Genomic DNA, 12833 nt, shown 5'->3' with positions numbered 1-12833 from the left:
CATGTAATTTGCACTGTTTTTCATTACAGCTATAATTAAGATAGAACAATGGGGAAAAATAATAATGAAGAAGTGAAACAGATTTCCCTATTTACTTCAGTTACTGCCAGTCTTACTATTTTAAGACATATGGAACGACTGTTCCTAAAATCAGTGCGGCAGGCATTTTCAGTGGAGAGCAATGGACTGTTTCTCATGTCTTCTGTAGTGTATCAGTAGTGTAGTACTGTGTTTATAAATAAAGGCTTAGTGGTGTTCATTAGCAAACAAAACAGTCTTGAAATATTTGTTTTAATGTACGGGCTTTCGACTTTAAAATTAACTACCTCATTCAGTGCCCTAGATGCAAAGCTCAGTTCTAAGACTTTGAAAACTATATTTGACTTAAAAGTGCTGGTATGAACTCATGTGGCCTTTAGACAGTATGATGTGTTCCTGCCAAGTCTGCTGCTTGCGTTTGTAATTGCTGTTTGTCATCCGTGGCTGTACTGTTTCATTTGCTTATTTCTTCATGCGCCATCAGAGTTCTGACCCTGGCTGTATATGTGTTGATTCACTCTACCTCATGTGTGCATCAAGTCACGGGACGCGGCAGGCATACTTACTGCACAGTGGGTATGCACGAGGGTGGGCTTTTAATAACTTGGGAAGCCCAGGATAGAAGTGGGGTTGGGAGGAGGCAGAGAGAGGGCATTACCTGTGGACTTCAAATGTCAACCTGTGTAGTGGTGAAACCTGATACAGGCGAGTGTTGAGAGTGCTTTTTGGAAGAGATGTATTTACCAGGCCTCTGTGTGTGCGTATACATGTATATATTTTTGGTCCTACAACTCAGGTTGTGAAGTCCCGCTTTATTTTGTGACTAATGAAGCCTTAATATTTTGGACCTCAAACAACAGTTTTGCCTGTTGAAACTTCAAAGTCCGTTCATTTGTGAATACTAAGTACCTGTGTGTGGTTTTTAAGTGATTGAGGCCTCCTGGGTTGAACGGAAGAAAAATTTGGTAGTATGACAGTAGGTAATTAACACAGAAGCATGAAGCATGAGAATTGGATTTCTTAGGTGCAACTCCCACCCATGCAAGTCATTTCTTCCTTCTTTCAGCATTACAATACTCTATACATTCATTCACCATGCTGGTAATTAAAGGCTCCTTCTTAAGTTACCTCAATAACTTTGCAAGAGATGTTGTATAAAAAGCAAACTAAAAGAAAACTACACGACTTAGCAGCATGTTGTGATTTGATTTTCCTGCTCTGAATTTATGATTCTTATTCGTCCACAGAATAGGATAGTTTTATGCTGTGGATAAAAAACTAATGTTCATTCTGAGCGATTTCCCCTTCCCCCTCACCCTTTTTCCCCCTGTATAGCTCAGGTGATGGTTAAGACTTGTCTACTCCTAGTAAGAGCCCTCCTTGCGTATGGGGGCGAGGCAGGGGGGTTGATCTGCAGTAGCAGTTCGTTTCCTTGGATCTTGTAATGAACTTCTTGATCTATTGTTCTACCTGTGTTTGGGACACATGTTTATAATTAGTGTAAATCCCAAGTTACTTGAGTTGTCTTGGGGTTTGTACCACAGCCATAATCACTGACAAAAGGTGTCAGCCCTTTGGACCTGGAGAAGTTCTGTCCTAGCATCCTTCAGTCCACGTGCCCATCAGACTCAGAGTCTTAAATGTTAATAACTTTTACGTTGTCTCTTCAAACTGTTCAGGTGCATGGCTGCTCTGCCTGTGTGCACAAGTGGAGCAGTGTAGTTATTTGCTAAATCTGTGTGTGCAAGTCAGCGTCAAAGACAAATATCAAACACCAAGATTGCAGTACTTAAACCATAGTAGACTTTTTCCTTCACTTGTAACACTGGCTGCCACACTAACTTGGTTAGTGCTTTCTCACTGTTGTGTGGAGAGGAAATACTCTGGCTGCAGTTAGTGTGCTGATCTCTTGAAGTAATAGGTTGGATCTGTTCTGTAATCTCACAGAAGGATGATTCTGAATATAACAATATCATGTAATTACACCTGTAACTTTGCCCTGTCAGCGTCGTGACCTTGATGTTGGTTGCTGTTACACTGAGGTAAATTCAGGTTGTGTTTTCTATAACGTTTATGCACTCTAGAGGGGTTATAGAAAACCACTGATGTTACCTCCTAAAGGAAACAGTTTTTCTATCAAATGTGTAAGTGGCTCTGTTGTTTCAGTAAAGAAAAAAAAAAAAGTGGGAAAATACTTGAAGATGCATTACAGAAACTCATAGGAAGGAAGATAAAGTTGTGTTGAGGAGTATTGTAGGAAATCTTAATGATCTTGCAACTTTTCAGGTATCTAGGAAGACCAGTAGGATTCCACTTTTTTGTGGGGCGTATGGGCTGATCTGGTCAGTCAGAATCAAGGTCTCAGTTGTTGATGAAATAGACCTCTTTCTTCATATCTTCTGAACTGGATAAAAAGGATGTTGAGTACTACTTCAAAATCACATGATAATGTGTTGAGAGAAACTTAACAGTAGATGCTACTTCCAAATGTTTTAAAATCAGGAAGAATAATTAAGAAACTTGAGTACTCACAACAATGTGTGTACAATTTCAGTATGCTGAGCATGCATCCTTCTAACCTAAATGTGCAAAAAGACTTAATATGCTTGGTAATATGTTTTCCAGTGTGTGTGTGTATATATATATATATATATATATATAGGGAGCAGCTCATTAAAGGAGTTTTATGATCTTCGAGAACCTGGTAAATACTCCAGAATTACATCCTGAAATAGGACATTACTTTCAATAGAAGCTGTGTGTTTTTCTGGAGAACTTTCACGCTTGAGTTGACTGTCTAAATTAGGCACTTCACCTGTGATTGTAGATGTGTGAACAGGTAAATGTGTAAATATCATGAACTAGATGAGACTGTTCAGTGTACATGCCATGTTTCAACATTTTTTCAAAACATTTAGAAAGTGGAGTGATAATAAATTGCTGAAATATTCGGTTGCTTGTGTCTGGTTTTGCGTTGTTGCAGGTTTGAGCAGTGGCATGGGAATTTAGGGAATACTTTGCTCTTTAAATTGACAGAATAATTCTTCAGATAGCTTGGACATCACCTTGCTTTTGGCAGGCACGTTTTTTATGATGATAGATTGGAAGTGAAAGAAGTTATGATGGTTGCAGGATCTTCATTATTTTCTTAACGTGAAGAAAGATTCATTGAGTCTTAGCTAACATCTAGGAAGTAGGATATAAAATGAAAAGCTTTTTTTTTAAAAAAAAAAAAGCTTTTTGGAATTAGTGGAATTTTTTGCAGGGGATACTGTAGCTGCTAAAATATTCTTGGGTCAGAAAGTGTTTGGATAAGTTCATCGAATAAAAATCCCTGGGGGTGTTTAAGTTCAAAGATACCACCTCTGGTTCAGGATGCTTTTGAGTTACAAGTTGGAGATTAGAGAGTGTTTTCTGATGTGTATTCTTCTGTTTTTATACTATTCCTATGGAGCTGTCTGTGTGGCCACGCATAGAAGTGCTATGCTGTGGTTGGTGGGCTGTTGGTCTGACCTGATGTAGCCATGTTTATATTTGACCTCTAAAATAGCACTGATAGCTTTGATTTTATTGTTTTAAAATATACCTGCAGTGCAGTTTCGGTAGTATTTTGCTTAAATAGCAAGCACTGATTGATAGTGGGGACATCGATCGTGATGGAACATGGTGGGGTTGCAGGTAGGAAAGGCAGATGCCACAGTAGCGAAACGCCCGGTGCATTCTAACTGCGTGCAGCAGCTATCGGTTGCAGTCGAGAGGGTTGCTGTTGGAAAAGATGCATAATTGATAAACTATTTCACTGCGTCTTACAGGTGTACCTCAGTATTTATTCTGAATATAAATTAAACTTTTTTTTAAGGGTTGGTTTAATAGTTAAACGAGACTAACTGAAAATACAGTGAAATAAGTTGCAAAAAAATTGATTGACATTCTTTCTTGGGAATGCTTGTAAATGCCATGAGCTATGCAAATAATATATGCAGCTAAAATGTCTGACTTGTGTTCATGCAAGCCATTGAGGTATGTGCTGTAGCAGAAGTGCTGAAGTACCTCTGTGAATAAGTGTTGTGTATATGCACAATAAAGTATGGGAGTGCTTAATATCTTTGCTTTATAGTGAAACTTTTTTTCAGTATAAAATAGCATAGATCAAGTTAAAACAAGAAACTTTTGTCATTAGTCATTTCTCTAAGCTAATGATGAAAACAGCTGCATATTTTGTGGAGTTTGCCCTTTTTGCGGTTTAAAGCACTGAATTGAGAGTTCTGTGTATTTTGGGTAGAGGGAAATTAGATTTATCTTAGGGTTTCCTTACTGTGGCTTTTCAGAAGCTTTTTAGTCAACTGAGTTAGAGGCAGATAGCCTCTGGAAGAACTTCAGGTGCCTGCTTTTATTGAAGGCTCAAAGCGTGTTTGTGTGTGTGTGAATAATGTACACAGAGAAGATGCAATTTTTAATCAAAAGGCAGCTGCTGTATAGCCGAGTTTACCATAAAAGATACCTAGACAAATTTGATGTAAGGAGATTCCTCAACCTGGTTCGAGATAAGTAGGAGTTAGTATTTTCTCCTGCCAATGTAGGTACATTATTAGTAATCCATTTTGTTAATTATAAATTTTAGATACCATTTGTAGCTCTAAAGGATTAGTGTGTTCCTCATAAAAAAGGGTTTTCACTTCTGTTTATGCCTAATTCTTCCAATATTCTTTTTTTTTTAAGAGTTGATTTACATCTTTAACTTTTCTATATAATTTTCTTGCGATGTCCTACAGGCAAAACTCAGCAAAAGAATGCAGGACACTGAGCTACCTGTGCAGCCATGTAGAGATCGAATAAGAAATGTGTGGATGGCTATGGGCTTTATGTACATGAAGATACTGATCAGTACAGCAGTTGTGTAAGGTTTTTTCCTGGAACACTGCTCCTGTCCACACTGGGGTTCAAAATTATTTTACTGTGTCATAATTACTCTTTCATAAATAATTATTTGGAATAAAATCACTTTCAGAAGCAGAGAACGGAACTGTTGTTTCATTAACAGTTACTCTGGTGACATTTTTCTTTTTTGACACAGGCTTAATTTAGATAAGGCATGTAACACTTCCTGGGGAAGAATTAAAAAATATGGGGGGGGTGGGGGGGTGCCAGTGTTTTATTTCTTAGTTTTTGCCGTCACTCCTATGTATATTTAATGGCTTTCTGAGAAACCTTAGTTTGAGGATTTTTTATGAAGTATCTGGTGTTATAATAATTTCTTCCGCACTGAAAGTAAGAATTGAGTTAGAGGTGCATGTTTTTATCCTGTTGTCATTTAAGAAGTTGGGGTAAGGTGATAATGATCTCCTTCCTAATTGACAAAGAGAATGGCTAGGGAAGTTGGATCCTCCACTGATCTAACAAATCTTCAGGACAAATGTGTGACCTGTAACAGCTTTGTTTGCATATCTGAGTGTTCGATTTTGGCACTCAGGCTGTTCTTGAATTATCCTAAGGAATGGCTCAGCAGGATATACAGTTTAATGATACCTTCTGCTTCATCTGTGTAACTCCAACAGGTATGAGAGCTAATTAAGAAGTTGGCTGTTCTTCAGGACCACTCCTGAATCTCCAGTGTGAGTTCAAGCAGTCTGTAGGATTTTTTAATCACTATAGTATTTTTAATGAAAATAGCTGATTAGCAATAATCTGGTGTTTGGAACAAAGGGTAAAAATATTTTTTTCTGGGTTAAATTCCACTTAATGTTACTGGGGGATGGAGTGCGGTCTTGGCTTTTTTGAAGGGATTGTGCATGCTCATGCATATGTTAGTGTTAGGTGTTCATGTATTGGCTGTATGTTCTGAAATACTTTGTTTCTCTGAATAGTGATCGAAATGATCCTGAAATAGAGAATGAGCTTGAGAAATTCCAGATGTCTGAGCAACTTCCTGATTATCTCCCTTTTTTTTTAATGGGTCACTTGCAGTAAAGTTTCTCTCACTCCCTTACCTTGGCTTGTCTTCTGAAATATGGTTGATACTTAACTGCTACCAAATTTGAGGTTGATGATCCTATAACACTGTTTCAAAATAAAATATAAGCAGAAATTGGCTTTACAGTAGTGGCCAGTGTAATAGGCTGGAGAATGCTTGGTTCTACTATGTAACACAAAGTTGTGGTTTGTTCCTCTGTAAAATAATTTTTATCTCAAAATTAAGTATTCCCAGAGGAATGCTACCATATCTTATTTTGCTCGATACTGAGGTTAGCACCAGATAGCTTGAGTATGTTCGCTTACATTTCAGATAACACACTATGAAAAAGTAGAGAGTAAGTAGTAACGAGAGATGGATTTGACTCATTCAAACGCTTGGCACTTGGAGCTGTGAAACTGAAATTGCTTGCTTGCTTCAAGGATAAGGGTGTGTGTTTGTTGGTACGTGTTTTGGTTTGTGTTGGGGTTCCGGGTGAATGAAGTTGTAGTGACCAAACCCCAGGGTGCCGGAGCAGAAACGTGGGGTGCCCTGGAGAGGAAAAGGCAAAGATCCTGCTTAGACGAACAGAATTTCTGGAAGTATTCAAAGAGAGCACGTAAACGCGTTTGCAAGTTCTGTAAGACTCATTCTGTCTCGTGGCTTTAGTGAGCTTTACACAGTTGAATTGGCAGAAGGCAGGACTGCTGGCTGCATTACCGCTCTGATAAGTGGTGTAAATTAGAGACCATTGGCACTGCTCTGTGCCATGAGGCTAGATTAACATTTATGAGGTGCAAAATGCCCATTCCTCCTCAACTTCGTGAGGCCTCTCCTAAAATGCCTTACACTATACTTTATATGTACTATATATAAGCATTTTAACTCTTTCTCTCTTTTGTTACATAACTTCTGTTTCTATTAACTTGATTATCAATTTGCTGCTGACTTAATGATGCTGAGCTCTTCAAGCTCTGCGGTATTGTGTTCTTTTGTGTGCATAGAGATGGCTTCTCGTGTTCTAGTTCTGACAGCTGAGCGTTTTGTTTTCTTTTTCTGTCCGTTCCTTGGGAACGTATGTTACTGACCTGCAGTTGATGAACGCTGGCATGAGTGTTCATCCCTAAAACAAGCCCGTTTAGCTTGTTTGTGTTCAATCTGCTGCAGGTTATACTTTCCCCTTATGTATTCCTAAATAAAAAATAGATCTTTCTGGCTTTGGAAAAGGAAGTGCACATTCTTGAGGATATTTGCCATGCTGGCATTTTTCCTTCCCTTTCCACTCCAGTGATTGTAAGCACCTGCCACACTACAAAGCATACAACTTTTGTTTTGATCTCTGTGCTCTTGTGCTACAACTACAAGTTATGATAGGTTGATATTCCGAGGTCTGTTTAGTAGTAGGTGTCTAATGAGGCTCTAAATATGGCATTTAATTACTAGCAGAGTAATTAAATAATGTAACTTCATTTTAATAATGCACCAGCATAATGATGTTGACAGTAAAGATATTTTTAATCTTATCAAATATTGTGTTTCGATGTTACCATCAGTGTATAATTAGTCTTACTGGTTGTGGTGGTAACTCTTCTGGAAAGAAGGCTTTATTACTAGCTTAGATGTATGCCAAAAAATGTCCAGCAGTTTAAATGAATTTACGGGAATCTTTTTAGATATAAATGGTCAGAGGTGCATAACTTTTGTTCTTAAGATGATGCTTGTAGGGCACATGCGTTTAGGAGAGATGTAGAAAATGCGAAAAATGCTAGTGATAGTGACAGGATGAAGTTTTGCTAAAATAATTACAGAGCTGCTCTCCTCCAGGACCTCTGTGAGTTTTTCTAGTTTTAAAAGAAAGTCAGTAAACCCCTGAATAATTTGTGCGTTTAAAAACGGGAGATGTAAATATAGAAATTGGGAAGTGATTTGTGTCTTGTGATCTGTGCAGAACTGGCAAGGTCAACATTGCAATATAATGGCCCATTCTTCAGTAGTAATTTTGAAAGGAATGTTAAAAATTTGGCCAAAAAAAAATTGAGGGCTAGAAGTAACGTCTCGGAATGATCCATTTAGAGTTCAGTCTTGGTGGTTGACCAAATACAAATCTGAAAGCTAGCCTCGTTAAGTGTCTCCCTGGGCTTTAGAATGCTTTTTCAGATACTTTTTAATTTCGAAATAGAAAGCAGTTTAGATTAAAAAGTGTGACACAATAGACTGGCACTCCACCTTAAAAAAAAAAAAAAAAAAAGGACAAGACAGTCATCTCACTGAGGGTCGTCTACTGTGTGACAGGCTTATGTGTAAAGGTAGCTGTCCTTTTTTCTTGTAGAACAGCCTTTGGAATAATCAGGAAACAAGTTGAAATTTTTGTGAAGTGAAAATCTAGGAGTACTTTCTGTATGTAGTCACAGAAGAAGTATAAATGAATTCATAAAATAAAGTACGTTTTACTCTGTCATCTGATCTAGTGCTGTTAATTTTGATGGAAAGAACACAAACTTGGGTCATAGTACTTAAATGAAGACCTGAACCCTTGGAATAAGCTACCAAGAGAGCTATGGCATTTCTTTCTGTTTAAAAACAAAAACTTGAGACAAACGTTTGCTTTGGTGCAAAGGTGACTGACTGAAGTATGGTCTATCTAAATGTCAAAATGCTTTAATTGATCTTCTTATCTTTTTAAATTGATATTATTTGCATCAATTTTGGGTTGAAAACACACTTTTCTAGGTGCCACCACTCCAATTTTCTGGTCAGAGAAGCCCGAAGACTGTTTTCCTCCTGGAAGAGAGAGAATTTATACATGTATTTTTGGTTGACTGCACAGCTTTTCTGTAAAATCTTGTATATGTACAGTATTAAATGGGTGTCTTAAATGAAAAGGAAGCCAGTGCTATATGTACTCTAATGGCTAGTTTCTGCTAAGAAATGCCATAGCCTTTCTGTTTATTAACTAAAGTAGAAACACAATCCAAGTATTGAGTCTGTAACAAAGTACAATAGCTTAGAAATTTGGTGGGTTGTTGGAGGGTGGTTGAACCTACCTCTTGGTAGCTAAAAGCTGGTTCTGAAAATTTAAAAATGAGGAAAAAAAAGTCAAAAACAGAAGAAAATCTACAAGAACCCTTCCAGTATAAATACTAAGACTCCCATTTGCAAAACAATTCTGGCCTTGGATGAAGTTCTTACAGGTGCTCTGGTCGCTTTGCGCTTGGGTATGTGTTTTTCTACCAGTTCGTGCTGTAAGCTGGAAAAAACGAAGAGCGTTAAGTTGTGGACCTGTCATTAGCATCCTTGGATCTGTGTCTCAGTGCCTTATAGAGAAGATACAGGCATGTTCAATAGTTTATTTTGAAACTCTGATTATTATGATATGGGTATATGGTATGGAGTTGCTTTTAAATCTTGTAAACTTATGTATGTGTGTATGCACGCCTAATATACACACATTTATAAGAATCAGCGTTTAGGTCTGTGCAGAAAAATACTTGAAAAACTGGAGTGAAAAAATAGGGATTATTTTAGCATTACTTTGCATAGAACATTTTGTGAATAAACTGACATCTTTGGTGAGGCTAAATGTCTTCAAAATGCTTTCTGTACTGGGATATCATAGCAGAGAGAATTTGGATGTTGACAAAAGCTAACTTTGATTTTTGTGCTATTATGAATACAGTGGCAGAGAACTACTAGTTGGCTTGGCAAAGAAACTGACTAGAGATTAATATAGGAAGTATTTTGTGTTTAAATTTTGGCATTGACAAACTTGATATCGATGGATTAAAATGTGTAACTGAGGTTCTTGCACTTCTCTTTAGTCTATTGAAAGTGACCATATGTTGATATGTAAAAGTATTTAATATTCTTTATTAACTTCTGTCTGTGAAAGTCATATGAGCACTAATATTCTCATTTGTTGGAAATGCTGATGTGAAATGAATTAAATTCCAGTAGCACATCTGTTATGAAAATAGATGTAGGGTTGTATTTTACATGACTTGGTCTTCAGGAGGTACATACTAGACGAAGGATGCTTATGTTTTCCAACAGACCTAATCGCAAAAAGAGCGTAGTTTTTATATATGATTTGTATTTGTTTTTTGAGCTTTCTCAAACTCTCTTTAGAAACATGACTGCCTCAGAGTCTTGGGGTTTCTGTTCAAACATGTTTCGGAGCTCATTGTACTTGCTAAAAGAATGCAGTCACAAGGGTGATATCTGGACCCTTCTTGGAGCAGGAGCTGTGTGAGTAGTAAGAAATACTAGCGCTACTTTTGTTTCAGTTAGTTATTTAGTTGTCTGACTGGTGACATCTGATGTTTGAATGGAAAGGTGGTGTTTTCTCAGTGAAACTATTGATACTGTTGGAGATGGAATTACTTGCAGGTAAAAATGAGGGAGTTTTTTGACTCTTCAGAGTGTGTTGTCCGGTTAGGCAATCTAGTGCCTCCAGGCGTTCCTGTTGACTGTCAGTTGATTAAAGAAATAATAAATTATGGCTGTTAATACCTTTCAGCTAAAAAAAAAAAAAAATACTGGATCTTGGCTCTGCCTGGATTGTTGATGTTCTTGATGATTTGCATGTCAAGTACAAAGGAAAGTGCAAACTTGCTAGCGCAGGAGTTAAGATGTTGAAGTGAAATGCCTGCAAAGTTATCAGGTGTGTGGGGAGAAGGAGAGCTGGCATGTAGGGACGTGTGTTCTGATGCCTTGGCATGGAGCATTTTAGTAGTCCAATACGTTACAGTACGTTGATGATAACCAGGTTAACTTTATTTTTCGTGAAATTGATTTGATCATTCAGTCTTAGTGCATTGTGTTAGTTTCATGTATGGTGCAGCTGCTATATAGTGTCTGTGTTATTTAGTTATCTGTACTCTTCTCTTACCCTCATCTCCGAGCATTTCCATGCATCTAGATACACATGCTGCCTGCTTTTCCATTGCATCCTTCTCTGGGCCACCTGTCCTTCAAGTGGAGCAGTGTTACGTTTTAGTCTTTCAGGAGAAAGCTGTGTGTAACAGTTTGTATCTACAATTTTAGTGGCTTCTAACTGTTCTTTGGCCTTAGTCAACTTTTTTTTTTCCCCCTCCTGCCGGCTTCTGGATTGAGGACTATGTACAGCTTCTAAACCCTGATGTTTAGAGGGTGTTAGCCTTTAACAATACATCCAAGAGTTATGTTATTCTAGTGTTCCTAAATATCAAATTGATTAGGAGAGTGGCTATAAAAAGAATCCTTGCACAAGAAAAAATGATTGGATGAATCATCTCTAGTAAGGAATAGTGACGGAATGGAGGTACGCTTAAACTGTGTTTTAAGTTGTCACTTAGCAGTTTGACTGGGGAAACTGAGGAAACTTGAAGAGGCAAATGATGTGATTCATATGATGGGACAAAATAGAATTTACCACTCCTAAGTTTGATCAATTGACTGATAGATGAATTGGGTAAACTAGTGAAGAAGCAGTGGTAGTAGGTGGGAAAAATACCAAAGGTCTGCGAAAGTTTTACTAATAGGGTTAGGAATGGAAAGCTTGATTTTTCTGGAAGTTGTTCAAAGAAGCTGTTGGAACTTGATGGTAACTTGTCCCATGGGGGGGAAAAAAAAAGGCAAGCTTTTGACTTCGAATGATCAGAGGTAGTGAAAACTAGGAAGGACAGATTCAGGGAAGGAGGGAATTTTGCAAGCCTAGTCTTGGCCATACCCATTCCAGGGCTGAAGGGGACTTAATTCCCTTGTATCTGTTAATTATTATTAACCAAATAGATTCCTCTTTGGGGTCAGATGTGTGTTTTTTTTTTTATTTGTCACTCTTGTGGGAAAGTTGCTCATGGGTGTCACTTTTCTGATGGTTAGTAATTGCTTTTGAGAAGCAATCAGAAAGTGATCAGACAAGTCTTTGAAGAAAGTATCAGTTGAAGAGCAAGAAATGAACATCAGCTCAAATGGAAAAGGTCTATAAAAAAGGGAACCTTGAGGAAACATCTCCATATCATTACTACTCTAGGTACAGTAGTTACTGACCTCATATGTAACTCACTATTGATAAGGTTCCCCAGAAGACTGTTTTCCAATTACTTTTTTATTCTATAGGATCTTCAAAAGTTCTGTCTTTGAAACATGTACGATCCTGCTATAAACACCAACACCTGCCTTATTGCACAGTTCCCTAGAGTAAGAATCTTACTTGAGACTTTAATTTGCAAAATCAAGTCTGATTTCAAATGAAGTTTATTTGATTTTTATTTAAAGTAGTGAAGGTCTTTTTCTTCAAGTCCTTTTTTTTTTTCAAGACAGTTTAAGGATTAATTAAAATACAAAGATATCATCAGGTCTGTATAGGTATACAGAAGCTCTTCTTAATGCTTTTACATGCATGAGGGTTTACATGTTCTGAATGCAGTGATGTTTCAAACTTTCGTTGTTGAAAATTGAGGGTGGAGGCTGTTCTCTCATGTTCAGTTTGCTTTTTGTGAGTGAGAACTAGAACAGCAACAGTAGAGGTGTGCCTGCTCTTAAATTGCTGCTATTAGTCAAACCTTCCACTTCCCAAGTATGTTTTATCTTTCCAAAACTATTCTGCTTTATCTTCAGTGTAATAAACATCTAAGAATGAAGTTTTTTTTGTGTGTGGAATGATTAAAAAAAATATATTAAAAAAAAGTCTTACTATTGGTCTTAGTCTTGTGACATGCCCTAGTAGGATAAGCACGCATCTATTTGTGCGCTGGTATGTATATTTAAGCTGCTTTAGTGTATATGTTTCTTTCAAAAATATTGCAGGCCTTTCCTTCCTTCCTTCTGGAACTCTGAATGGGCTTTAGAAAAATGCAAGCATTGC

The 12833-nt window shown here is 37.5% G+C and overlaps 1 protein-coding gene across 6 annotated transcripts in view; it reads left to right on the top strand.

The window, feature by feature from the left end:
• The window catches only part of STRN3 (striatin 3), a 60195-nt gene that overhangs the window by 1744 nt on the left and 45618 nt on the right, over positions 1 to 12833 (top strand). The gene's annotated exons all lie outside the window — the stretch shown is intronic.

Source organism: Cygnus olor, chromosome 5 (assembly GCF_009769625.2).
Source record: "Cygnus olor isolate bCygOlo1 chromosome 5, bCygOlo1.pri.v2, whole genome shotgun sequence".
Classification (NCBI taxonomy): Eukaryota; Metazoa; Chordata; class Aves; order Anseriformes; family Anatidae; genus Cygnus; species Cygnus olor.
Note: the sequence above shows the minus strand (reverse complement) of the source record. Positions and strands in the feature narration are given on the sequence as shown.